The 27585-nt window shown below is 58.1% G+C and overlaps 6 non-coding genes and 2 pseudogenes across 6 annotated transcripts; all 8 read right to left on the bottom strand.

The window, feature by feature from the left end:
* Nucleotides 1-3002: 3002 nt before the first annotated feature.
* Nucleotides 3003-3193, bottom strand: LOC140205660 (U2 spliceosomal RNA). Its single transcript, XR_011887927.1, has one exon. It is a non-coding gene; the product is annotated as a U2 spliceosomal RNA (small nuclear RNA).
* A 3059-nt stretch (nt 3194-6252) lies between these two features.
* On the bottom strand, nt 6253-6443 carry LOC140205661 (U2 spliceosomal RNA). Its single transcript, XR_011887928.1, has one exon. It is a non-coding gene; the product is annotated as a U2 spliceosomal RNA (small nuclear RNA).
* A 2693-nt stretch (nt 6444-9136) lies between these two features.
* On the bottom strand, nt 9137-9327 carry LOC140205662 (U2 spliceosomal RNA). Its single transcript, XR_011887929.1, has one exon. It is a non-coding gene; the product is annotated as a U2 spliceosomal RNA (small nuclear RNA).
* Nucleotides 9328-12406: 3079 nt separating this feature from the next.
* LOC140205663 (U2 spliceosomal RNA) lies at nt 12407-12597 on the bottom strand. The gene has a single exon (XR_011887930.1). It is a non-coding gene; the product is annotated as a U2 spliceosomal RNA (small nuclear RNA).
* Nucleotides 12598-15656: 3059 nt separating this feature from the next.
* Nucleotides 15657-15847, bottom strand: LOC140205664 (U2 spliceosomal RNA). The gene has a single exon (XR_011887931.1). It is a non-coding gene; the product is annotated as a U2 spliceosomal RNA (small nuclear RNA).
* A 3079-nt stretch (nt 15848-18926) lies between these two features.
* Nucleotides 18927-19117, bottom strand: LOC140205666 (U2 spliceosomal RNA). Its single transcript, XR_011887933.1, has one exon. It is a non-coding gene; the product is annotated as a U2 spliceosomal RNA (small nuclear RNA).
* Nucleotides 19118-22180: 3063 nt separating this feature from the next.
* On the bottom strand, nt 22181-22394 carry LOC140205609 (U2 spliceosomal RNA; annotated as a pseudogene).
* Nucleotides 22395-27453: 5059 nt separating this feature from the next.
* On the bottom strand, nt 27454-27585 carry LOC140205616 (U2 spliceosomal RNA; annotated as a pseudogene).

Raw genomic sequence — 27585 nt, forward strand, 5'->3', positions numbered from 1 at the left:
CTGGCAAAGACCTTGCTGCCCTGGCCCGCTGGCAGCTCTCCCCTAGGTTGTCTGGGATCGGTGGGTGTGCTGGACAGCTGTTGCCTACCTGGTCCGTCCTGAGTGCAACTTGTCAGAGGCTATGTAAAGCTGCCAGTGATCCACCAATCATCTGGGAGTGGGGCCGTACCTACGGGCGCCTACGTCACTGGCACACTGCCTACGTCAAGGCTGCCGGCTTCCTCGGCTGGCTCCCAGGTCGGTCTCAGAGGCTGGCTCAACTTGCACTGCTCTCCTGGTCGTGGGAGGCTGGTCACGCTGTCCTGTCTGCACAAAAGTCTGCAGGGGGAGTGGGAGCAGGCCGCTCGGCCCTTCAAGGGCGTCCCTGCACTCGGCAAAGAGAGCGCGCCTCTCGGCTTTGCGTGCCCCAGCTGGCTGGCGCATCCAGCTGAACGGTCTCCTTCGGAGGCTCTGCCCTCTCCGGGAGGGAGCGAGCGGATGGGACTGCACCGGGCGACAAAGGCAGAGGCCACGTGCGCCGCTCAAGACCGGTTACGAGGTTTGTGGACGTGGCCAAAGTCCGCGGGCAGAAAAGCCTCCTGGCAAGCTTGGGAATAGGAAGATGTCAGCTACAGGTGTGCCTGAGGAGAAACAATGGGTGTGCTCTCCAAGCCGAAGGCTGAAGTGCAGCCATTCACACCTCTGTGCCTTTATTTTGATGTGTGTGGAATTACAATTGTTGAGTGGCTTGAGTTTGTTTCATCTCACAGAAGCTGTAGACTTTGCGTCTGCACAGGCTATCATTGGACACAGTGGTGTCTTCTCCCCTGCTCCCCCACCACCTTTTTTTACCAGGGTGGATGGGGGTGGGTGGGTGTGTGTGTGTGTCTGTCTGTCTCTCTGTGTCTGTCTCTGTCTCTCTCACCCACCGACACAAACACACATGGAATGCTGAGGGATCTGGCAGGGTCGGTCTGTCTCTCTCTCTCACTCACTCAATCTCACACACACACAGAGTCACAGACACACGTGCACACGGGGGTGTGTGGGGGTGGGTGTGTGTGTGTGTTTGTGTGTGTGTGTGTGTCTGTCTCTCTGTGTCTGTCTCTGTCTCTGTCTCTCTCACCCACCGACACAAACACACATGGAATGCTGAGGGATCTGGCAGGGTCTGTCTCTCTCTCTCACTCAATCTCACACACACACAGAGTCACAGACACACGTGCACACGGGGGTGTGTGGAGGTGGGTGGGTGTGTGTGTGTGTGTGTGTGTGTGTCTGTCTGTCTCTCTGTCTCTGTCTCTGTCTCTCTCACCCACCGACACAAACACACATGGAATGCTGAGGGATCTGGCAGGGTCTGTCTGTCTCTCTCTCACTCACTCACTCACTCACTCACTCACTCACTCACTCACTCAATCTCTCTCTCTCACACACACACACACACACACAGAGTCACAGACACACGTGCACACGGAGTGCTGAGGGATCTGCCAAGCTGTACAGAGGGCAGTAAAGGGAGAAGGGCCGAGGCCCTTCATTATGCCTCTGTGCTGACGCCTGAGCAGACTGACTGGTTTTGCAGCGGGGTGGGTGCACGGATGTAGAAACAGGAGGGAGGGCACGGCAGGAGGGAAATGTGTCGCGGGCTGACGGCGGCCCTGTGCCCCACTGCTCTGCAGGTGCGTTTTTGGCCGGCATGGCTCAGTGGTGGAGTGGGTGGGCGCGTGTGCGCGCCGTGGAAGGAAAGGGGTACTGATTATGCCTTGGTTGTGAAACAGGAAACGGATCGGCGAAATGCCTGCCGGAGGGAGGCACAGTGCCGTGCGTGAAGCAGGGGCACGTGGACGGATGTGGCAATTGTGGAGACGTGCGCCAAAGCTGGACGCCGAGTAGGTAGGTGTAAGCATGAGACGTTTGAGTGATCTTGGGGTTTGGGACGTGATTCTGAGCGAGGCTAGAGATGCACTGCACTGCCGATGTATATTGGGGAGGTCTGAGTGGGTGGAGTGGGGGGTTGTGCCTCTGCCTTACCTTGAACGGTGGGCGGGGCTTTGGGCCTGGGGCAGGCAGACGCATCAGAGGAGGCCAGGAGGCCAGGCCAGGCCAGGGCAGGGCAGGTAGGCAGAGTTTTGCTGATGCTATGGCTAGGTGGTGATGCTTGTAGCTGGTCTGTCTGTCTGGGCAGGAGAGCAGCAGTCTTGGCAGTCTGGTGCAGGCGGGGAGGATGCAGGGTGCAGGAGCACCGGGCCCTGTTGTGCCGGCGGCGGCGGCGCCCCGTTGCTCTGTAGCCGGGCTCCATCGGATGCCTCCCTCCCTTCCTTCCTTCCTCCCTCCCGTCCGCGTGCCCTGGCTGCTGGCACACTTGAACGAGCCTGCCTGTCCGACAGGCTGGCTGGCTGCTGGTGAAATTGCAGCAGAGCCAGTGACTCGATATCGTTCGTTCCTTCCTTCCTTCCTTCCTTCCTTCCTTCCTTCCTTCCTTCGCCCGCCCGTCCATCCGTCCGTCCGTCCGTCGCGTCCTCCGTTGGCTTCAAGGAGCAGCTGAGAAGCCTGAGCCTGAGAAGTGGAGCGAGTGTGGCGGGACAGAAAAGGTCTTTCGGCCTGCTCCACTTCACTCTGCTTCTGTGCTTGGTGCAGGCAGCAGCCGAGTGAGCAGGCATCAGAATGAGTGCGCCGGTTGAGCAGTTTGCTTCAGGAATGAATGCCAAGGGGCATCTCTCATGAAGTTGCTGCCTTGCCTGCAGCACCTGATCTGGTTGCAGCCCGGATGTGCACTTGATCTTAGCCAAACGGCCCAGATATGATGCCCGTGCTGTTGTTGAGTTGTCTGCACATTGCGTGAGTGAGTGAGTGAGTGAGCTGTATCGACAGACAGACACAGACACAGGAGAGGTGTAGAGCAAGCAGCTCTCCTCTCTCTCCATGTGCGTGCATGCTTGTCTGTGCTGCTGTGCCGCCGCCGCCGCCTGATGGAGCTTTCGTCGTTTTTCTTTTCTTTGCTACTTTGAAATTCCCCAGAAGGGGAGTGCACCGTTCCCAGAGGCACTGCAATACCGGGTCGATGCGTGGAGTGGACGGAGCAAGCCCCTATTCCATCTCCCTGTTCCAAAAATCAATTTAATATATGGTCCCCAGATAAGGGACGTATCAGATATTAAACTGATAAGAACAGATACTACACTTGATCTTAGCCAAAAGGCCGAGAAGCGATGCAGGCGGCCTCTTGAGTCGGCTACATCCTGCCTAGCCTCTGGTGTTTAGATTGAAGCAGGAGGCCTGGCAAAGACCTTGCTGCCCTGGCCCGCTGGCAGCTCTCCCCTAGGTTGTCTGGGATCGGTGGGTGTGCTGGACAGCTGTTGCCTACCTGGTCCGTCCTGAGTGCAACTTGTCAGAGGCTATGTAAAGCTGCCAGTGATCCACCAATCATCTGGGAGTGGGGCCGTACCTACGGGCGCCTACGTCACTGGCACACTGCCTACGTCAAGGCTGCCGGCTTCCTCGGCTGGCTCCCAGGTCGGTCTCAGAGGCTGGCTCAACTTGCACTGCTCTCCTGGTCGTGGGAGGCTGGTCACGCTGTCCTGTCTGCACAAAAGTCTGCAGGGGGAGTGGGAGCAGGCCGCTCGGCCCTTCAAGGGCGTCCCTGCACTCGGCAAAGAGAGCGCGCCTCTCGGCTTTGCGTGCCCCAGCTGGCTGGCGCATCCAGCTGAACGGTCTCCTTCGGAGGCTCTGCCCTCTCCGGGAGGGAGCGAGCGGATGGGACTGCACCGGGCGACAAAGGCAGAGGCCACGTGCGCCGCTCAAGACCGGTTACGAGGTTTGTGGACGTGGCCAAAGTCCGCGGGCAGAAAAGCCTCCTGGCAAGCTTGGGAATAGGAAGATGTCAGCTACAGGTGTGCCTGAGGAGAAACAATGGGTGTGCTCTCCAAGCCGAAGGCTGAAGTGCAGCCATTCACACCTCTGTGCCTTTATTTTGATGTGTGTGGAATTACAATTGTTGAGTGGCTTGAGTTTGTTTCATCTCACAGAAGCTGTAGACTTTGCGTCTGCACAGGCTATCATTGGACACAGTGGTGTCTTCTCCCCTGCTCCCCCACCACCTTTTTTTACCAGGGTGGATGGGGGTGGGTGGGTGTGTGTGTGTGTCTGTCTGTCTCTCTGTGTCTGTCTCTGTCTCTCTCACCCACCGACACAAACACACATGGAATGCTGAGGGATCTGGCAGGGTCGGTCTGTCTCTCTCTCTCACTCACTCAATCTCACACACACACAGAGTCACAGACACACGTGCACACGGGGGTGTGTGGGGGTGGGTGTGTGTGTGTGTTTGTGTGTGTGTGTGTGTCTGTCTCTCTGTGTCTGTCTCTGTCTCTGTCTCTCTCACCCACCGACACAAACACACATGGAATGCTGAGGGATCTGGCAGGGTCTGTCTCTCTCTCTCACTCAATCTCACACACACACAGAGTCACAGACACACGTGCACACGGGGGTGTGTGGAGGTGGGTGGGGGTGTGTGTGTGTGTGTGTGTGTGTCTGTCTGTCTCTCTGTCTCTGTCTCTGTCTCTCTCACCCACCGACACAAACACACATGGAATGCTGAGGGATCTGGCAGGGTCTGTCTCTCTCTCTCTCACTCACTCACTCACTCACTCACTCACTCACTCAATCTCTCTCTCTCACACACACACACACACACACAGAGTCACAGACACACGTGCACACGGAGTGCTGAGGGATCTGCCAAGCTGTACAGAGGGCAGTAAAGGGAGAAGGGCCGAGGCCCTTCATTATGCCTCTGTGCTGACGCCTGAGCAGACTGACTGGTTTTGCAGCGGGGTGGGTGCACGGATGTAGAAACAGGAGGGAGGGCACGGCAGGAGGGAAATGTGTCGCGGGCTGACGGCGGCCCTGTGCCCCACTGCTCTGCAGGTGCGTTTTTGGCCGGCATGGCTCAGTGGTGGAGTGGGTGGGCGCGTGTGCGCGCCGTGGAAGGAAAGGGGTACTGATTATGCCTTGGTTGTGAAACAGGAAACGGATCGGCGAAATGCCTGCCGGAGGGAGGCACAGTGCCGTGCGTGAAGCAGGGGCACGTGGACGGATGTGGCAATTGTGGAGACGTGCGCCAAAGCTGGACGCCGAGTAGGTAGGTGTAAGCATGAGACGTTTGAGTGATCTTGGGGTTTGGGACGTGATTCTGAGCGAGGCTAGAGATGCACTGCACTGCCGATGTATATTGGGGAGGTCTGAGTGGGTGGAGTGGGGGGTTGTGCCTCTGCCTTACCTTGAACGGTGGGCGGGGCTTTGGGCCTGGGGCAGGCAGACGCATCAGAGGAGGCCAGGAGGCCAGGCCAGGCCAGGGCAGGGCAGGTAGGCAGAGTTTTGCTGATGCTATGGCTAGGTGGTGATGCTTGTAGCTGGTCTGTCTGTCTGGGCAGGAGAGCAGCAGTCTTGGCAGTCTGGTGCAGGCGGGGAGGATGCAGGGTGCAGGAGCACCGGGCCCTGTTGTGCCGGCGGCGGCGGCGCCCCGTTGCTCTGTAGCCGGGCTCCATCGGATGCCTCCCTCCCTTCCTTCCTTCCTCCCTCCCGTCCGCGTGCCCTGGCTGCTGGCACACTTGAACGAGCCTGCCTGTCCGACAGGCTGGCTGGCTGCTGGTGAAATTGCAGCAGAGCCAGTGACTCGATATCGTTCGTTCCTTCCTTCCTTCCTTCCTTCCTTCCTTCCTTCCTTCCTTCGCCCGCCCGTCCATCCGTCCGTCCGTCCGTCGCGTCCTCCGTTGGCTTCAAGGAGCAGCTGAGAAGCCTGAGCCTGAGAAGTGGAGCGAGTGTGGCGGGACAGAAAAGGTCTTTCGGCCTGCTCCACTTCACTCTGCTTCTGTGCTTGGTGCAGGCAGCAGCCGAGTGAGCAGGCATCAGAATGAGTGCGCCGGTTGAGCAGTTTGCTTCAGGAATGAATGCCAAGGGGCATCTCTCATGAAGTTGCTGCCTTGCCTGCAGCACCTGATCTGGTTGCAGCCCGGATGTGCACTTGATCTTAGCCAAACGGCCCAGATATGATGCCCGTGCTGTTGTTGAGTTGTCTGCACATTGCGTGAGTGAGTGAGTGAGTGAGCTGTATCGACAGACAGACACAGACACAGGAGAGGTGTAGAGCAAGCAGCTCTCCTCTCTCTCCATGTGCGTGCATGCTTGTCTGTGCTGCTGTGCCGCCGCCGCCGCCTGATGGAGCTTTCGTCGTTTTTCTTTTCTTTGCTACTTTGAAATTCCCCAGAAGGGGAGTGCACCGTTCCCAGAGGCACTGCAATACCGGGTCGATGCGTGGAGTGGACGGAGCAAGCCCCTATTCCATCTCCCTGTTCCAAAAATCAATTTAATATATGGTCCCCAGATAAGGGACGTATCAGATATTAAACTGATAAGAACAGATACTACACTTGATCTTAGCCAAAAGGCCGAGAAGCGATGCAGGCGGCCTCTTGAGTCGGCTACATCCTGCCTAGCCTCTGGTGTTTAGATTGAAGCAGGAGGCCTGGCAAAGACCTTGCTGCCCTGGCCCGCTGGCAGCTCTCCCCTAGGTTGTCTGGGATCGGTGGGTGTGCTGGACAGCTGTTGCCTACCTGGTCCGTCCTGAGTGCAACTTGTCAGAGGCTATGTAAAGCTGCCAGTGATCCACCAATCATCTGGGAGTGGGGCCGTACCTACGGGCGCCTACGTCACTGGCACACTGCCTACGTCAAGGCTGCCGGCTTCCTCGGCTGGCTCCCAGGTCGGTCTCAGAGGCTGGCTCAACTTGCACTGCTCTCCTGGTCGTGGGAGGCTGGTCACGCTGTCCTGTCTGCACAAAAGTCTGCAGGGGGAGTGGGAGCAGGCCGCTCGGCCCTTCAAGGGCGTCCCTGCACTCGGCAAAGAGAGCGCGCCTCTCGGCTTTGCGTGCCCCAGCTGGCTGGCGCATCCAGCTGAACGGTCTCCTTCGGAGGCTCTGCCCTCTCCGGGAGGGAGCGAGCGGATGGGACTGCACCGGGCGACAAAGGCAGAGGCCACGTGCGCCGCTCAAGACCGGTTACGAGGTTTGTGGACGTGGCCAAAGTCCGCGGGCAGAAAAGCCTCCTGGCAAGCTTGGGAATAGGAAGATGTCAGCTACAGGTGTGCCTGAGGAGAAACAATGGGTGTGCTCTCCAAGCCGAAGGCTGAAGTGCAGCCATTCACACCTCTGTGCCTTTATTTTGATGTGTGTGGAATTACAATTGTTGAGTGGCTTGAGTTTGTTTCATCTCACAGAAGCTGTAGACTTTGCGTCTGCACAGGCTATCATTGGACACAGTGGTGTCTTCTCCCCTGCTCCCCCACCACCTTTTTTTACCAGGGTGGATGGGGGTGGGTGGGTGTGTGTGTGTGTCTGTCTGTCTCTCTGTGTCTGTCTCTGTCTCTCTCACCCACCGACACAAACACACATGGAATGCTGAGGGATCTGGCAGGGTCGGTCTGTCTCTCTCTCTCTCACTCACTCACTCACTCACTCACTCACTCACTCACTCACTCACTCACTCACTCAATCTCTCTCTCTCACACACACACACACACACACAGAGTCACAGACACACGTGCACACGGAGTGCTGAGGGATCTGCCAAGCTGTACAGAGGGCAGTAAAGGGAGAAGGGCCGAGGCCCTTCATTATGCCTCTGTGCTGACGCCTGAGCAGACTGACTGGTTTTGCAGCGGGGTGGGTGCACGGATGTAGAAACAGGAGGGAGGGCACGGCAGGAGGGAAATGTGTCGCGGGCTGACGGCGGCCCTGTGCCCCACTGCTCTGCAGGTGCGTTTTTGGCCGGCATGGCTCAGTGGTGGAGTGGGTGGGCGCGTGTGCGCGCCGTGGAAGGAAAGGGGTACTGATTATGCCTTGGTTGTGAAACAGGAAACGGATCGGCGAAATGCCTGCCGGAGGGAGGCACAGTGCCGTGCGTGAAGCAGGGGCACGTGGACGGATGTGGCAATTGTGGAGACGTGCGCCAAAGCTGGACGCCGAGTAGGTAGGTGTAAGCATGAGACGTTTGAGTGATCTTGGGGTTTGGGACGTGATTCTGAGCGAGGCTAGAGATGCACTGCACTGCCGATGTATATTGGGGAGGTCTGAGTGGGTGGAGTGGGGGGTTGTGCCTCTGCCTTACCTTGAACGGTGGGCGGGGCTTTGGGCCTGGGGCAGGCAGACGCATCAGAGGAGGCCAGGAGGCCAGGCCAGGCCAGGGCAGGGCAGGTAGGCAGAGTTTTGCTGATGCTATGGCTAGGTGGTGATGCTTGTAGCTGGTCTGTCTGTCTGGGCAGGAGAGCAGCAGTCTTGGCAGTCTGGTGCAGGCGGGGAGGATGCAGGGTGCAGGAGCACCGGGCCCTGTTGTGCCGGCGGCGGCGGCGCCCCGTTGCTCTGTAGCCGGGCTCCATCGGATGCCTCCCTCCCTTCCTTCCTTCCTCCCTCCCGTCCGCGTGCCCTGGCTGCTGGCACACTTGAACGAGCCTGCCTGTCCGACAGGCTGGCTGGCTGCTGGTGAAATTGCAGCAGAGCCAGTGACTCGATATCGTTCGTTCCTTCCTTCCTTCCTTCCTTCCTTCCTTCCTTCCTTCCTTCGCCCGCCCGTCCATCCGTCCGTCCGTCCGTCGCGTCCTCCGTTGGCTTCAAGGAGCAGCTGAGAAGCCTGAGCCTGAGAAGTGGAGCGAGTGTGGCGGGACAGAAAAGGTCTTTCGGCCTGCTCCACTTCACTCTGCTTCTGTGCTTGGTGCAGGCAGCAGCCGAGTGAGCAGGCATCAGAATGAGTGCGCCGGTTGAGCAGTTTGCTTCAGGAATGAATGCCAAGGGGCATCTCTCATGAAGTTGCTGCCTTGCCTGCAGCACCTGATCTGGTTGCAGCCCGGATGTGCACTTGATCTTAGCCAAACGGCCCAGATATGATGCCCGTGCTGTTGTTGAGTTGTCTGCACATTGCGTGAGTGAGTGAGTGAGTGAGCTGTATCGACAGACAGACACAGACACAGGAGAGGTGTAGAGCAAGCAGCTCTCCTCTCTCTCCATGTGCGTGCATGCTTGTCTGTGCTGCTGTGCCGCCGCCGCCGCCTGATGGAGCTTTCGTCGTTTTTCTTTTCTTTGCTACTTTGAAATTCCCCAGAAGGGGAGTGCACCGTTCCCAGAGGCACTGCAATACCGGGTCGATGCGTGGAGTGGACGGAGCAAGCCCCTATTCCATCTCCCTGTTCCAAAAATCAATTTAATATATGGTCCCCAGATAAGGGACGTATCAGATATTAAACTGATAAGAACAGATACTACACTTGATCTTAGCCAAAAGGCCGAGAAGCGATGCAGGCGGCCTCTTGAGTCGGCTACATCCTGCCTAGCCTCTGGTGTTTAGATTGAAGCAGGAGGCCTGGCAAAGACCTTGCTGCCCTGGCCCGCTGGCAGCTCTCCCCTAGGTTGTCTGGGATCGGTGGGTGTGCTGGACAGCTGTTGCCTACCTGGTCCGTCCTGAGTGCAACTTGTCAGAGGCTATGTAAAGCTGCCAGTGATCCACCAATCATCTGGGAGTGGGGCCGTACCTACGGGCGCCTACGTCACTGGCACACTGCCTACGTCAAGGCTGCCGGCTTCCTCGGCTGGCTCCCAGGTCGGTCTCAGAGGCTGGCTCAACTTGCACTGCTCTCCTGGTCGTGGGAGGCTGGTCACGCTGTCCTGTCTGCACAAAAGTCTGCAGGGGGAGTGGGAGCAGGCCGCTCGGCCCTTCAAGGGCGTCCCTGCACTCGGCAAAGAGAGCGCGCCTCTCGGCTTTGCGTGCCCCAGCTGGCTGGCGCATCCAGCTGAACGGTCTCCTTCGGAGGCTCTGCCCTCTCCGGGAGGGAGCGAGCGGATGGGACTGCACCGGGCGACAAAGGCAGAGGCCACGTGCGCCGCTCAAGACCGGTTACGAGGTTTGTGGACGTGGCCAAAGTCCGCGGGCAGAAAAGCCTCCTGGCAAGCTTGGGAATAGGAAGATGTCAGCTACAGGTGTGCCTGAGGAGAAACAATGGGTGTGCTCTCCAAGCCGAAGGCTGAAGTGCAGCCATTCACACCTCTGTGCCTTTATTTTGATGTGTGTGGAATTACAATTGTTGAGTGGCTTGAGTTTGTTTCATCTCACAGAAGCTGTAGACTTTGCGTCTGCACAGGCTATCATTGGACACAGTGGTGTCTTCTCCCCTGCTCCCCTGCTCCCCCACCACCTTTTTTTACCAGGGTGGATGGGGGTGGGTGGGTGTGTGTGTGTGTCTGTCTGTCTCTCTGTGTCTGTCTCTGTCTCTCTCACCCACCGACACAAACACACATGGAATGCTGAGGGATCTGGCAGGGTCGGTCTGTCTCTCTCTCTCACTCACTCAATCTCACACACACACAGAGTCACAGACACACGTGCACACGGGGGTGTGTGGGGGTGGGTGTGTGTGTGTGTTTGTGTGTGTGTGTGTGTCTGTCTCTCTGTGTCTGTCTCTGTCTCTGTCTCTCTCACCCACCGACACAAACACACATGGAATGCTGAGGGATCTGGCAGGGTCTGTCTCTCTCTCTCACTCAATCTCACACACACACAGAGTCACAGACACACGTGCACACGGGGGTGTGTGGAGGTGGGTGGGTGTGTGTGTGTGTGTGTGTGTGTGTCTGTCTGTCTCTCTGTCTCTGTCTCTGTCTCTCTCACCCACCGACACAAACACACATGGAATGCTGAGGGATCTGGCAGGGTCTGTCTCTCACTCACTCACTCACTCACTCACTCACTCACTCACTCACTCACTCACTCACTCAATCTCTCTCTCTCACACACACACACACACACACAGAGTCACAGACACACGTGCACACGGAGTGCTGAGGGATCTGCCAAGCTGTACAGAGGGCAGTAAAGGGAGAAGGGCCGAGGCCCTTCATTATGCCTCTGTGCTGACGCCTGAGCAGACTGACTGGTTTTGCAGCGGGGTGGGTGCACGGATGTAGAAACAGGAGGGAGGGCACGGCAGGAGGGAAATGTGTCGCGGGCTGACGGCGGCCCTGTGCCCCACTGCTCTGCAGGTGCGTTTTTGGCCGGCATGGCTCAGTGGTGGAGTGGGTGGGCGCGTGTGCGCGCCGTGGAAGGAAAGGGGTACTGATTATGCCTTGGTTGTGAAACAGGAAACGGATCGGCGAAATGCCTGCCGGAGGGAGGCACAGTGCCGTGCGTGAAGCAGGGGCACGTGGACGGATGTGGCAATTGTGGAGACGTGCGCCAAAGCTGGACGCCGAGTAGGTAGGTGTAAGCATGAGACGTTTGAGTGATCTTGGGGTTTGGGACGTGATTCTGAGCGAGGCTAGAGATGCACTGCACTGCCGATGTATATTGGGGAGGTCTGAGTGGGTGGAGTGGGGGGTTGTGCCTCTGCCTTACCTTGAACGGTGGGCGGGGCTTTGGGCCTGGGGCAGGCAGACGCATCAGAGGAGGCCAGGAGGCCAGGCCAGGCCAGGGCAGGGCAGGTAGGCAGAGTTTTGCTGATGCTATGGCTAGGTGGTGATGCTTGTAGCTGGTCTGTCTGTCTGGGCAGGAGAGCAGCAGTCTTGGCAGTCTGGTGCAGGCGGGGAGGATGCAGGGTGCAGGAGCACCGGGCCCTGTTGTGCCGGCGGCGGCGGCGCCCCGTTGCTCTGTAGCCGGGCTCCATCGGATGCCTCCCTCCCTTCCTTCCTTCCTCCCTCCCGTCCGCGTGCCCTGGCTGCTGGCACACTTGAACGAGCCTGCCTGTCCGACAGGCTGGCTGGCTGCTGGTGAAATTGCAGCAGAGCCAGTGACTCGATATCGTTCGTTCCTTCCTTCCTTCCTTCCTTCCTTCCTTCCTTCCTTCCTTCGCCCGCCCGTCCATCCGTCCGTCCGTCCGTCGCGTCCTCCGTTGGCTTCAAGGAGCAGCTGAGAAGCCTGAGCCTGAGAAGTGGAGCGAGTGTGGCGGGACAGAAAAGGTCTTTCGGCCTGCTCCACTTCACTCTGCTTCTGTGCTTGGTGCAGGCAGCAGCCGAGTGAGCAGGCATCAGAATGAGTGCGCCGGTTGAGCAGTTTGCTTCAGGAATGAATGCCAAGGGGCATCTCTCATGAAGTTGCTGCCTTGCCTGCAGCACCTGATCTGGTTGCAGCCCGGATGTGCACTTGATCTTAGCCAAACGGCCCAGATATGATGCCCGTGCTGTTGTTGAGTTGTCTGCACATTGCGTGAGTGAGTGAGTGAGTGAGCTGTATCGACAGACAGACACAGACACAGGAGAGGTGTAGAGCAAGCAGCTCTCCTCTCTCTCCATGTGCGTGCATGCTTGTCTGTGCTGCTGTGCCGCCGCCGCCGCCTGATGGAGCTTTCGTCGTTTTTCTTTTCTTTGCTACTTTGAAATTCCCCAGAAGGGGAGTGCACCGTTCCCAGAGGCACTGCAATACCGGGTCGATGCGTGGAGTGGACGGAGCAAGCCCCTATTCCATCTCCCTGTTCCAAAAATCAATTTAATATATGGTCCCCAGATAAGGGACGTATCAGATATTAAACTGATAAGAACAGATACTACACTTGATCTTAGCCAAAAGGCCGAGAAGCGATGCAGGCGGCCTCTTGAGTCGGCTACATCCTGCCTAGCCTCTGGTGTTTAGATTGAAGCAGGAGGCCTGGCAAAGACCTTGCTGCCCTGGCCCGCTGGCAGCTCTCCCCTAGGTTGTCTGGGATCGGTGGGTGTGCTGGACAGCTGTTGCCTACCTGGTCCGTCCTGAGTGCAACTTGTCAGAGGCTATGTAAAGCTGCCAGTGATCCACCAATCATCTGGGAGTGGGGCCGTACCTACGGGCGCCTACGTCACTGGCACACTGCCTACGTCAAGGCTGCCGGCTTCCTCGGCTGGCTCCCAGGTCGGTCTCAGAGGCTGGCTCAACTTGCACTGCTCTCCTGGTCGTGGGAGGCTGGTCACGCTGTCCTGTCTGCACAAAAGTCTGCAGGGGGAGTGGGAGCAGGCCGCTCGGCCCTTCAAGGGCGTCCCTGCACTCGGCAAAGAGAGCGCGCCTCTCGGCTTTGCGTGCCCCAGCTGGCTGGCGCATCCAGCTGAACGGTCTCCTTCGGAGGCTCTGCCCTCTCCGGGAGGGAGCGAGCGGATGGGACTGCACCGGGCGACAAAGGCAGAGGCCACGTGCGCCGCTCAAGACCGGTTACGAGGTTTGTGGACGTGGCCAAAGTCCGCGGGCAGAAAAGCCTCCTGGCAAGCTTGGGAATAGGAAGATGTCAGCTACAGGTGTGCCTGAGGAGAAACAATGGGTGTGCTCTCCAAGCCGAAGGCTGAAGTGCAGCCATTCACACCTCTGTGCCTTTATTTTGATGTGTGTGGAATTACAATTGTTGAGTGGCTTGAGTTTGTTTCATCTCACAGAAGCTGTAGACTTTGCGTCTGCACAGGCTATCATTGGACACAGTGGTGTCTTCTCCCCTGCTCCCCCACCACCTTTTTTTACCAGGGTGGATGGGGGTGGGTGGGTGTGTGTGTGTGTCTGTCTGTCTCTCTGTGTCTGTCTCTGTCTCTCTCACCCACCGACACAAACACACATGGAATGCTGAGGGATCTGGCAGGGTCGGTCTGTCTCTCTCTCTCACTCACTCAATCTCACACACACACAGAGTCACAGACACACGTGCACACGGGGGTGTGTGGGGGTGGGTGTGTGTGTGTGTTTGTGTGTGTGTGTGTGTCTGTCTCTCTGTGTCTGTCTCTGTCTCTGTCTCTCTCACCCACCGACACAAACACACATGGAATGCTGAGGGATCTGGCAGGGTCTGTCTCTCTCTCTCACTCAATCTCACACACACACAGAGTCACAGACACACGTGCACACGGGGGTGTGTGGAGGTGGGTGGGGGTGTGTGTGTGTGTGTGTGTGTGTCTGTCTGTCTCTCTGTCTCTGTCTCTGTCTCTCTCACCCACCGACACAAACACACATGGAATGCTGAGGGATCTGGCAGGGTCTGTCTCTCTCTCTCTCACTCACTCACTCACTCACTCACTCACTCACTCAATCTCTCTCTCTCACACACACACACACACACACAGAGTCACAGACACACGTGCACACGGAGTGCTGAGGGATCTGCCAAGCTGTACAGAGGGCAGTAAAGGGAGAAGGGCCGAGGCCCTTCATTATGCCTCTGTGCTGACGCCTGAGCAGACTGACTGGTTTTGCAGCGGGGTGGGTGCACGGATGTAGAAACAGGAGGGAGGGCACGGCAGGAGGGAAATGTGTCGCGGGCTGACGGCGGCCCTGTGCCCCACTGCTCTGCAGGTGCGTTTTTGGCCGGCATGGCTCAGTGGTGGAGTGGGTGGGCGCGTGTGCGCGCCGTGGAAGGAAAGGGGTACTGATTATGCCTTGGTTGTGAAACAGGAAACGGATCGGCGAAATGCCTGCCGGAGGGAGGCACAGTGCCGTGCGTGAAGCAGGGGCACGTGGACGGATGTGGCAATTGTGGAGACGTGCGCCAAAGCTGGACGCCGAGTAGGTAGGTGTAAGCATGAGACGTTTGAGTGATCTTGGGGTTTGGGACGTGATTCTGAGCGAGGCTAGAGATGCACTGCACTGCCGATGTATATTGGGGAGGTCTGAGTGGGTGGAGTGGGGGGTTGTGCCTCTGCCTTACCTTGAACGGTGGGCGGGGCTTTGGGCCTGGGGCAGGCAGACGCATCAGAGGAGGCCAGGAGGCCAGGCCAGGCCAGGGCAGGGCAGGTAGGCAGAGTTTTGCTGATGCTATGGCTAGGTGGTGATGCTTGTAGCTGGTCTGTCTGTCTGGGCAGGAGAGCAGCAGTCTTGGCAGTCTGGTGCAGGCGGGGAGGATGCAGGGTGCAGGAGCACCGGGCCCTGTTGTGCCGGCGGCGGCGGCGCCCCGTTGCTCTGTAGCCGGGCTCCATCGGATGCCTCCCTCCCTTCCTTCCTTCCTCCCTCCCGTCCGCGTGCCCTGGCTGCTGGCACACTTGAACGAGCCTGCCTGTCCGACAGGCTGGCTGGCTGCTGGTGAAATTGCAGCAGAGCCAGTGACTCGATATCGTTCGTTCCTTCCTTCCTTCCTTCCTTCCTTCCTTCCTTCCTTCCTTCGCCCGCCCGTCCATCCGTCCGTCCGTCCGTCGCGTCCTCCGTTGGCTTCAAGGAGCAGCTGAGAAGCCTGAGCCTGAGAAGTGGAGCGAGTGTGGCGGGACAGAAAAGGTCTTTCGGCCTGCTCCACTTCACTCTGCTTCTGTGCTTGGTGCAGGCAGCAGCCGAGTGAGCAGGCATCAGAATGAGTGCGCCGGTTGAGCAGTTTGCTTCAGGAATGAATGCCAAGGGGCATCTCTCATGAAGTTGCTGCCTTGCCTGCAGCACCTGATCTGGTTGCAGCCCGGATGTGCACTTGATCTTAGCCAAACGGCCCAGATATGATGCCCGTGCTGTTGTTGAGTTGTCTGCACATTGCGTGAGTGAGTGAGTGAGTGAGCTGTATCGACAGACAGACACAGACACAGGAGAGGTGTAGAGCAAGCAGCTCTCCTCTCTCTCCATGTGCGTGCATGCTTGTCTGTGCTGCTGTGCCGCCGCCGCCGCCTGATGGAGCTTTCGTCGTTTTTCTTTTCTTTGCTACTTTGAAATTCCCCAGAAGGGGAGTGCACCGTTCCCAGAGGCACTGCAATACCGGGTCGATGCGTGGAGTGGACGGAGCAAGCCCCTATTCCATCTCCCTGTTCCAAAAATCAATTTAATATATGGTCCCCAGATAAGGGACGTATCAGATATTAAACTGATAAGAACAGATACTACACTTGATCTTAGCCAAAAGGCCGAGAAGCGATGCAGGCGGCCTCTTGAGTCGGCTACATCCTGCCTAGCCTCTGGTGTTTAGATTGAAGCAGGAGGCCTGGCAAAGACCTTGCTGCCCTGGCCCGCTGGCAGCTCTCCCCTAGGTTGTCTGGGATCGGTGGGTGTGCTGGACAGCTGTTGCCTACCTGGTCCGTCCTGAGTGCAACTTGTCAGAGGCTATGTAAAGCTGCCAGTGATCCACCAATCATCTGGGAGTGGGGCCGTACCTACGGGCGCCTACGTCACTGGCACACTGCCTACGTCAAGGCTGCCGGCTTCCTCGGCTGGCTCCCAGGTCGGTCTCAGAGGCTGGCTCAACTTGCACTGCTCTCCTGGTCGTGGGAGGCTGGTCACGCTGTCCTGTCTGCACAAAAGTCTGCAGGGGGAGTGGGAGCAGGCCGCTCGGCCCTTCAAGGGCGTCCCTGCACTCGGCAAAGAGAGCGCGCCTCTCGGCTTTGCGTGCCCCAGCTGGCTGGCGCATCCAGCTGAACGGTCTCCTTCGGAGGCTCTGCCCTCTCCGGGAGGGAGCGAGCGGATGGGACTGCACCGGGCGACAAAGGCAGAGGCCACGTGCGCCGCTCAAGACCGGTTACGAGGTTTGTGGACGTGGCCAAAGTCCGCGGGCAGAAAAGCCTCCTGGCAAGCTTGGGAATAGGAAGATGTCAGCTACAGGTGTGCCTGAGGAGAAACAATGGGTGTGCTCTCCAAGCCGAAGGCTGAAGTGCAGCCATTCACACCTCTGTGCCTTTATTTTGATGTGTGTGGAATTACAATTGTTGAGTGGCTTGAGTTTGTTTCATCTCACAGAAGCTGTAGACTTTGCGTCTGCACAGGCTATCATTGGACACAGTGGTGTCTTCTCCCCTGCTCCCCCACCACCTTTTTTTACCAGGGTGGATGGGGGTGGGTGGGTGTGTGTGTGTGTCTGTCTGTCTCTCTGTGTCTGTCTCTGTCTCTCTCACCCACCGACACAAACACACATGGAATGCTGAGGGATCTGGCAGGGTCGGTCTGTCTCTCTCTCTCACTCACTCAATCTCACACACACACAGAGTCACAGACACACGTGCACACGGGGGTGTGTGGGGGTGGGTGTGTGTGTGTGTTTGTGTGTGTGTGTGTGTCTGTCTCTCTGTGTCTGTCTCTGTCTCTGTCTCTCTCACCCACCGACACAAACACACATGGAATGCTGAGGGATCTGGCAGGGTCTGTCTCTCTCTCTCACTCAATCTCACACACACACAGAGTCACAGACACACGTGCACACGGGGGTGTGTGGAGGTGGGTGGGTGTGTGTGTGTGTGTGTGTGTGTGTCTGTCTGTCTCTCTGTCTCTGTCTCTGTCTCTCTCACCCACCGACACAAACACACATGGAATGCTGAGGGATCTGGCAGGGTCTGTCTCTCTCTCTCTCACTCACTCACTCACTCACTCACTCACTCACTCACTCACTCACTCACTCACTCAATCTCTCTCTCTCACACACACACACACACACACAGAGTCACAGACACACGTGCACACGGAGTGCTGAGGGATCTGCCAAGCTGTACAGAGGGCAGTAAAGGGAGAAGGGCCGAGGCCCTTCATTATGCCTCTGTGCTGACGCCTGAGCAGACTGACTGGTTTTGCAGCGGGGTGGGTGCACGGATGTAGAAACAGGAGGGAGGGCACGGCAGGAGGGAAATGTGTCGCGGGCTGACGGCGGCCCTGTGCCCCACTGCTCTGCAGGTGCGTTTTTGGCCGGCATGGCTCAGTGGTGGAGTGGGTGGGCGCGTGTGCGCGCCGTGGAAGGAAAGGGGTACTGATTATGCCTTGGTTGTGAAACAGGAAACGGATCGGCGAAATGCCTGCCGGAGGGAGGCACAGTGCCGTGCGTGAAGCAGGGGCACGTGGACGGATGTGGCAATTGTGGAGACGTGCGCCAAAGCTGGACGCCGAGTAGGTAGGTGTAAGCATGAGACGTTTGAGTGATCTTGGGGTTTGGGACGTGATTCTGAGCGAGGCTAGAGATGCACTGCACTGCCGATGTATATTGGGGAGGTCTGAGTGGGTGGAGTGGGGGGTTGTGCCTCTGCCTTACCTTGAACGGTGGGCGGGGCTTTGGGCCTGGGGCAGGCAGACGCATCAGAGGAGGCCAGGAGGCCAGGCCAGGCCAGGGCAGGGCAGGTAGGCAGAGTTTTGCTGATGCTATGGCTAGGTGGTGATGCTTGTAGCTGGTCTGTCTGTCTGGGCAGGAGAGCAGCAGTCTTGGCAGTCTGGTGCAGGCGGGGAGGATGCAGGGTGCAGGAGCACCGGGCCCTGTTGTGCCGGCGGCGGCGGCGCCCCGTTGCTCTGTAGCCGGGCTCCATCGGATGCCTCCCTCCCTTCCTTCCTTCCTCCCTCCCGTCCGCGTGCCCTGGCTGCTGGCACACTTGAACGAGCCTGCCTGTCCGACAGGCTGGCTGGCTGCTGGTGAAATTGCAGCAGAGCCAGTGACTCGATATCGTTCGTTCCTTCCTTCCTTCCTTCCTTCCTTCCTTCCTTCCTTCCTTCGCCCGCCCGTCCATCCGTCCGTCCGTCCGTCGCGTCCTCCGTTGGCTTCAAGGAGCAGCTGAGAAGCCTGAGCCTGAGAAGTGGAGCGAGTGTGGCGGGACAGAAAAGGTCTTTCGGCCTGCTCCACTTCACTCTGCTTCTGTGCTTGGTGCAGGCAGCAGCCGAGTGAGCAGGCATCAGAATGAGTGCGCCGGTTGAGCAGTTTGCTTCAGGAATGAATGCCAAGGGGCATCTCTCATGAAGTTGCTGCCTTGCCTGCAGCACCTGATCTGGTTGCAGCCCGGATGTGCACTTGATCTTAGCCAAACGGCCCAGATATGATGCCCGTGCTGTTGTTGAGTTGTCTGCACATTGCGTGAGTGAGTGAGTGAGTGAGCTGTATCGACAGACAGACACAGACACAGGAGAGGTGTAGAGCAAGCAGCTCTCCTCTCTCTCCATGTGCGTGCATGCTTGTCTGTGCTGCTGTGCCGCCGCCGCCGCCTGATGGAGCTTTCGTCGTTTTTCTTTTCTTTGCTACTTTGAAATTCCCCAGAAGGGGAGTGCACCGTTCCCAGAGGCACTGCAATACCGGGTCGATGCGTGGAGTGGACGGAGCAAGCCCCTATTCCATCTCCCTGTTCCAAAAATCAATTTAATATATGGTCCCCAGATAAGGGACGTATCAGATATTAAACTGATAAGAACAGATACTACACTTGATCTTAGCCAAAAGGCCGAGAAGCGATGCAGGCGGCCTCTTGAGTCGGCTACATCCTGCCTAGCCTCTGGTGTTTAGATTGAAGCAGGAGGCCTGGCAAAGACCTTGCTGCCCTGGCCCGCTGGCAGCTCTCCCCTAGGTTGTCTGGGATCGGTGGGTGTGCTGGACAGCTGTTGCCTACCTGGTCCGTCCTGAGTGCAACTTGTCAGAGGCTATGTAAAGCTGCCAGTGATCCACCAATCATCTGGGAGTGGGGCCGTACCTACGGGCGCCTACGTCACTGGCACACTGCCTACGTCAAGGCTGCCGGCTTCCTCGGCTGGCTCCCAGGTCGGTCTCAGAGGCTGGCTCAACTTGCACTGCTCTCCTGGTCGTGGGAGGCTGGTCACGCTGTCCTGTCTGCACAAAAGTCTGCAGGGGGAGTGGGAGCAGGCCGCTCGGCCCTTCAAGGGCGTCCCTGCACTCGGCAAAGAGAGCGCGCCTCTCGGCTTTGCGTGCCCCAGCTGGCTGGCGCATCCAGCTGAACGGTCTCCTTCGGAGGCTCTGCCCTCTCCGGGAGGGAGCGAGCGGATGGGACTGCACCGGGCGACAAAGGCAGAGGCCACGTGCGCCGCTCAAGACCGGTTACGAGGTTTGTGGACGTGGCCAAAGTCCGCGGGCAGAAAAGCCTCCTGGCAAGCTTGGGAATAGGAAGATGTCAGCTACAGGTGTGCCTGAGGAGAAACAATGGGTGTGCTCTCCAAGCCGAAGGCTGAAGTGCAGCCATTCACACCTCTGTGCCTTTATTTTGATGTGTGTGGAATTACAATTGTTGAGTGGCTTGAGTTTGTTTCATCTCACAGAAGCTGTAGACTTTGCGTCTGCACAGGCTATCATTGGACACAGTGGTGTCTTCTCCCCTGCTCCCCCACCACCTTTTTTTACCAGGGTGGATGGGGGTGGGTGGGTGTGTGTGTGTGTCTGTCTGTCTCTCTGTGTCTGTCTCTGTCTCTCTCACCCACCGACACAAACACACATGGAATGCTGAGGGATCTGGCAGGGTCGGTCTGTCTCTCTCTCTCACTCACTCAATCTCACACACACACAGAGTCACAGACACACGTGCACACGGGGGTGTGTGGGGGTGGGTGTGTGTGTGTGTTTGTGTGTGTGTGTGTGTCTGTCTCTCTGTGTCTGTCTCTGTCTCTGTCTCTCTCACCCACCGACACAAACACACATGGAATGCTGAGGGATCTGGCAGGGTCTGTCTCTCTCTCTCACTCAATCTCACACACACACAGAGTCACAGACACACGTGCACACGGGGGTGTGTGGAGGTGGGTGGGGGTGTGTGTGTGTGTGTGTGTGTGTCTGTCTGTCTCTCTGTCTCTGTCTCTGTCTCTCTCACCCACCGACACAAACACACATGGAATGCTGAGGGATCTGGCAGGGTCTGTCTCTCTCTCTCTCACTCACTCACTCACTCACTCACTCACTCACTCACTCAATCTCTCTCTCTCACACACACACACACACACACAGAGTCACAGACACACGTGCACACGGAGTGCTGAGGGATCTGCCAAGCTGTACAGAGGGCAGTAAAGGGAGAAGGGCCGAGGCCCTTCATTATGCCTCTGTGCTGACGCCTGAGCAGACTGACTGGTTTTGCAGCGGGGTGGGTGCACGGATGTAGAAACAGGAGGGAGGGCACGGCAGGAGGGAAATGTGTCGCGGGCTGACGGCGGCCCTGTGCCCCACTGCTCTGCAGGTGCGTTTTTGGCCGGCATGGCTCAGTGGTGGAGTGGGTGGGCGCGTGTGCGCGCCGTGGAAGGAAAGGGGTACTGATTATGCCTTGGTTGTGAAACAGGAAACGGATCGGCGAAATGCCTGCCGGAGGGAGGCACAGTGCCGTGCGTGAAGCAGGGGCACGTGGACGGATGTGGCAATTGTGGAGACGTGCGCCAAAGCTGGACGCCGAGTAGGTAGGTGTAAGCATGAGACGTTTGAGTGATCTTGGGGTTTGGGACGTGATTCTGAGCGAGGCTAGAGATGCACTGCACTGCCGATGTATATTGGGGAGGTCTGAGTGGGTGGAGTGGGGGGTTGTGCCTCTGCCTTACCTTGAACGGTGGGCGGGGCTTTGGGCCTGGGGCAGGCAGACGCATCAGAGGAGGCCAGGAGGCCAGGCCAGGCCAGGGCAGGGCAGGTAGGCAGAGTTTTGCTGATGCTATGGCTAGGTGGTGATGCTTGTAGCTGGTCTGTCTGTCTGGGCAGGAGAGCAGCAGTCTTGGCAGTCTGGTGCAGGCGGGGAGGATGCAGGGTGCAGGAGCACCGGGCCCTGTTGTGCCGGCGGCGGCGGCGCCCCGTTGCTCTGTAGCCGGGCTCCATCGGATGCCTCCCTCCCTTCCTTCCTTCCTCCCTCCCGTCCGCGTGCCCTGGCTGCTGGCACACTTGAACGAGCCTGCCTGTCCGACAGGCTGGCTGGCTGCTGGTGAAATTGCAGCAGAGCCAGTGACTCGATATCGTTCGTTCCTTCCTTCCTTCCTTCCTTCCTTCCTTCCTTCCTTCCTTCGCCCGCCCGTCCATCCGTCCGTCCGTCCGTCGCGTCCTCCGTTGGCTTCAAGGAGCAGCTGAGAAGCCTGAGCCTGAGAAGTGGAGCGAGTGTGGCGGGACAGAAAAGGTCTTTCGGCCTGCTCCACTTCACTCTGCTTCTGTGCTTGGTGCAGGCAGCAGCCGAGTGAGCAGGCATCAGAATGAGTGCGCCGGTTGAGCAGTTTGCTTCAGGAATGAATGCCAAGGGGCATCTCTCATGAAGTTGCTGCCTTGCCTGCAGCACCTGATCTGGTTGCAGCCCGGATGTGCACTTGATCTTAGCCAAACGGCCCAGATATGATGCCCGTGCTGTTGTTGAGTTGTCTGCACATTGCGTGAGTGAGTGAGTGAGTGAGCTGTATCGACAGACAGACACAGACACAGGAGAGGTGTAGAGCAAGCAGCTCTCCTCTCTCTCCATGTGCGTGCATGCTTGTCTGTGCTGCTGTGCCGCCGCCGCCGCCTGATGGAGCTTTCGTCGTTTTTCTTTTCTTTGCTACTTTGAAATTCCCCAGAAGGGGAGTGCACCGTTCCCAGAGGCACTGCAATACCGGGTCGATGCGTGGAGTGGACGGAGCAAGCCCCTATTCCATCTCCCTGTTCCAAAAATCAATTTAATATATGGTCCCCAGATAAGGGACGTATCAGATATTAAACTGATAAGAACAGATTTTTTTTTTTTTTTTTTTTTTTTTTTTTTTTCAAAATATACTTTATTCAAAAATAAATATATACAATAAACCATTCAATAACTTTTCATCCTTTACATACGTTTCCATTATACTCAGTAAAATACCCGTGTTTATAGCCACCCACGTGGCACTCCAGTAGTTCAGCTTAGCATCTCATTGTTGAGGGGTATACTCCTCGCCCACCGACCCCTCCCCCTCCCACGGGTGGAGAAACCTATACTGTGGTCCTTCCCCACCGGGCCCTTGCGGTGGCTGCACCAAGTTTCAGTGCGTCCCTCAGCACGTACTCCTGCAGCCGAGAGTGTGCCAGTCGGCAGCATTCTCCCACGGACATCTCCATGTGCTGGTAGATGATCAAGTTTCGGGCTGACCAAAGAGCGTCTTTCACCGAGTTGATGATCTGCCAGCAGCACCGGATGTTGGTCTCCGTGTGCGTCCCCGGGAACAGCCCGTAGATCAGAGAGTCCTCTGTCACGCAGCTGCTGGGGATGAAACGTGACACTAGCCCGTCCATCCTCCTCCACACCCTCTTTGCGAACTGGCAGTGTGCAAAGAGGTGGGTCACAGACTCCTCCTCACTGCAGTCCTCCCGTGGGCAGTGGGGTGCGGAGACGACGTTCCGGGCGTACAGGAGGGCTCTGACTGGGAGGGCCCCTCTCACTGCCAGCCAGGCGAGGTCTTGGTGCCTGTTGGTGAGATCTGGCGATGAGGCATTTTGCCAGATGAACTGGACAGTCTGCTCAGGGAACCACCCCACTGTGTCCATCACGTCCTTCTCCTGCAGTGCCTGCAGGACACTTCGTGCCGACCACTGCCTGATGGCCTTGTGGTCAAAGGCGTTCTCCTGGAAGAACTTTGCTACGTGGGATAGGTATGCCGGCAACGACCAGCTGACTGGGGCGTTGCGCGGGAGTGGGGCCAGACCCATCCTTCGCAGCCAGGGCGACAGGTAGAACCTGGGCACATAGTGGTACTTGGTGCCCACATACCTGGGCTCTACACACAACCTGATGCAGCCACATACGAAGCTGGCCATCAGGGTGAGGGCGACATTGGGGACGTTCTTGCCCCCGTTGTCCAGGGACTTGTGCATGGCGGTCCGTCTCACCCGCTCCATCTTGGATCCCCAGACGAATCTGAAGACAGCCCGGGTGATTTCCGAGCTGTAGGAGCGGGGGACGGGCCAGACCTGCGCCAAGTACAGCAGCCCTGAGAGCACCTCACACCTGATGACCAGGTTCTTGCCCGTTATCGACAGGGAGCGCCCTCCCCACAGTCCCAGTTTCTGTTTCACCTTGGCAGTCCGCTCCTGCCAGTTCTTGTTGCACGCCTCCGCCCCTCCGAACCAGATCCCCAACACCTTCACGTGGTCAGACCTGATGGTGAAGGGGACGCTGGATCGGTCGGGCCAGTTGCCAAAGAGCATGGCTTCGCTCTTCGTGCGGTTGACCCTGGCCCCCGACGCTAGCTCGAACTGTTCGCAGGTGCCAATCAACCTGCGAACTGACCTCGGATCAGAGCAGAAGACGGTGACGTCGTCCATGTACAGGGAGGTTTTCACTTGGGTCCCTCCACTGCCTGGCAGCGTCACCCCTCTTATGCCCTCATCCCTCCTGATGGCTTCCACAAAGGGTTCTATGCAGCAGACAAACAAGACAGGGGAGAGGGGGCAGCCCTGCCTGACTCCAGACCTGATGGGGAAGCTGTCTGTTTCCCACCCGTTGACCTGGACTGCACTACGGATGTCTGTGTAGAGCAGTCTGATCCAATTCCGGATTCCCTCCCCAAATCCCATTTTGGAGAGCACGTCCGCCATGTACGTGTGCGATATCCTGTCGAAGGCTTTCTCCTGGTCCAAGCTGACCAGGCAGGCGTCCACCCCCCTGTCCTGCACGTAGGCGATGGTGTCCCTCAGCAGCGCGAGGCTGTCTGAGATCTTCCTGCCCGGTACAGCACAGGTTTGGTCCGGGTGGATCACCTGTCCCAGAGCAGACTTGACCCTGTTGGCGATAGCCTTGGACAGGATCTTGTAGTCCACATTCAGGAGAGAGATGGGTCTCCAATTCCTAATGTCCTCCCTTTCCCCCTTCTGCTTGTAGATGAGGGTGATGATGCCCTTCCTCATGGACTCAGACATACTGCCGGCCAGAAGCATAGCGTTGTACACTTCCAGCAGGTCTGGGCCCATCCAGTTCCACAGAGCCGAGTACAACTCGGCCGGTAAGCCGTCGCTTCCGGGAGTCTTACCCGACCCGAAGGAACGGATGGAGCCTGTCAGCTCGTCCAGGGTCAGTGGCTGATCCAGACTCTCCCGCTTGCCGTCGTCTAAGACCTGCGTGATAGACGACAGGAAGTTGCGGGAGGCTGTGGATTCTGTGGCCTTTTCCTCGTACAGACCGGCATAGAAGGACTTGCAGATCCTCAGTATGTCGGTCTGCGAGGACGCGACTGAGCCGTCCTCTTCCTTAAGGTTGTGGATCACAGAGCTCCCCCTGTGCACCTTTTGGAAGAAGAAGCGTGAGCACGTCTCGTCCTGCTCCACGGTTTGGACCCTTGATCGGAAGATGATCTTGGAGGATTCAGCGGCGAGGTGCTGGGCTTGCCGGCCCTTCACCTCTCGCAGTTCCTCCCTGACATCCACCCCCTTCGACTGCAGAAGGAGAAGTTGCTGCAACTCTGTCTGGAGTTTACGCAGTTCCCTCTGCTCCTGCCTTGCCTTCTGAATACCCTTGCGGATGAAGAACCTCTTAATGTTCTCCTTGGTGGCTTCCCACCAGTGAACCGGGGAATCAAAGAAGGCTTTCAAGGTTCTCCAACCTGTGTACTCCCTCTCTAGTTCCTCGATGTTCTCTGGGGTCAGCAGCTTTACGTTCAGCTTCCACGTCCCCCTGCCTGCCTTCTGGTCCTCCCGTAGGTGACAGGTGGCTCTCAGAAGGCAGTGGTCAGAGAAGAACACCGGCGTGACGTCAGTGGACCTGACCGTGAGGGACTCAGACAGGAAGAGGAAGTCGATCCGGGAGCGGGCTGAGCCGTCCGATCGTGTCCAGGTGGCTTGCGGCTGTGCTCCACCTGTGGGGGTGCCAAAGGCGTCGCGCAGCTTGGCTGTCTTCACCATTTCCCTCAGGAGTCTAGAGGTACTGTCTAGCCTGCCGTCGGCACTGCCGGGTCCTCCAGCCGCATCAATGGTGCAATTGAAGTCTCCGGCCAGAACGACCGGCTGGGTCGTCACCAGCAGCTGTGGGAGCTGCTCGAAGACGGCCAGCCGCTCGCTCCGCACGGGGGAGGCGTACATGTTGATCAGCTGGAGCGGAGTGCCCCGGTATTTGACGTCTGCTACCAGGAGGCGCCCCGCAACCACCTCTTTCACTTGGGTGATTGAGAAGTTGCCTCCCCGCAGCAGAATCCCCAGGCCAGAAGCGCGACAATCGTTGCCCCCCGACCACACCGACAAACCTTTTTTCCACCACCGTGACCACCTCCGGTAGTTACGGAGATGTGGTAGTCCACACTCCTGGAGGAAGGTCACATCGGCCTTTACAGTGTCCAGGTACTGGAGCGTGCTGACGCATCGCCCAGTACTCTTCAAACTTCGCACATTCAAGCACGCCAATTTAAGGTCTGCCATCGTTAAGTCTTTTATTTTGGCTGCTCTCCGTCCTCACTCTTGCCATCCTGAGCCTTCATCCCCACCGCCTTTGTGAAGTTTTCCACCTCCTGTGGGCTCAGGTACTGCTGGTAGTACTCCTCCGTGTGTGGCCGTTCTGGTTCTGGGTCTGGGCCCGGGGGGTTGCTGACTTCCTGGGCTGCTTCCCCTTCCGGCTGCTGGGTACCAGCCGTGGCTCTGCTCCCGGGTTCCCGGAGCTCTGTGCGTCTGCTGCTCTCCGCCTCCTGTACTTGGGGGGTGGCCAGCAGACTTTCTCCCCTCTCTCTCCTCCTCTCCACCTGTTCTGCCAGCCGCTTCTTCCGCCGGGGCTGCTGGCCTCCCCCAACTCCTTCCTCCTCTGAAGAGGACAGGGTACCAGGGGCTGCGTGGTTCCCTGCCCTTTTCTGGCGTTGCTCCGCCTTCTGTCGCTTGGCCGCCGCCTTTTGGGTCTTTTTTCGTTTCACGACCTTCCATTCGGTTTCCGCCTCAGCTCTCCCCTCCTCCATGGACTCCTGCTCGTCGTTTGCCTGGTCCTGGAGGGTCTGCAGTGGGGTGGCAGGTCTTGGGGTGCTTGCACCTTCCTCCCTGGTCTCGTCATCCGTCCTGTCGGGTGCCTCATCTGCAGCGCTGGCGGGTACGTCCGCATCAGCCTGGGCCCTTTCAGGGCCAGCACCTCCCCTGGTCGCCTGTGCGTAGGTGCCCCCACGCTTCGGGCAGGCTCTGTACAGGTGGCCGGCCTGTCCGCAGAGGTTGCAGGCCTTGGCCTGCGTGCAGTCTTTGGTCAGGTGGCCTTCCATTTTACAGTTCTTGCACATCACCACCCTGCACTGGGCTGCGATGTGCCCTTCCTTGCCGCAGTTTCGGCACACCCTGGGTTGTCCCGCGTACACCATGTACCCTCGGTTCCCTCCGATGGCGAAGACGGAGGGGGGGTGGATGATGCCGCCGTTGGAATCCAACCTCAGCTTCACCTTCACCTGCCGTTTGCTGGTCCAGATTCCCAGCCCGTCCTTCACGTCTGCTGGTGTTCCTACGCTCTCCACATACCGAGCGAGGAACGTAAGGACATCTACCACTGGCACGTGCGGGTTGAACATGTGCACCGTGATTGTCCTTTCCTGTTGCGTAGCCGTTGCAAAGAGGGGCTGTGCTTTCAGCAGCGACAGCGGCGCCTCTGTCCCCTTCAGCTGAAGCTGCTGGTACAGCTTCTGCCACCCTGCAGCCTGCCGGAAAGTGACATCGAAGAAGCCTGCGAAGTCCTGGACGCAGTAGATGTCATCGGGCGTAAATCCGCAGCAATCCAGCAAGACCTTCCGGATGAAGGTCTCTCGGGTGAAGCCGGTGCCCCCGTTCCGGTCTCGCACTGTCAGCCTGACAGTGTTCTTGATACCCTGGCCTCGAGCTGATGTACTGCTCGCTGCTGCCATCTTCTAACTCACTGCTGTCGTCGCTGGTATGGGGTGTTAGATTGGAGGCCAATCAGCATTAGGATCCACCCCTGCGTCAGCGCGAACTCTCCTCCTCCGCCTTCTGGTCTGATAAGAACAGATACTACACTTGATCTTAGCCAAAAGGCCGAGAAGCGAT

The sequence above is a fragment of the Mobula birostris genome, chromosome 11, assembly GCF_030028105.1.
Source record: "Mobula birostris isolate sMobBir1 chromosome 11, sMobBir1.hap1, whole genome shotgun sequence".
Lineage (NCBI taxonomy): Eukaryota > Metazoa > Chordata > Chondrichthyes > Myliobatiformes > Myliobatidae > Mobula > Mobula birostris.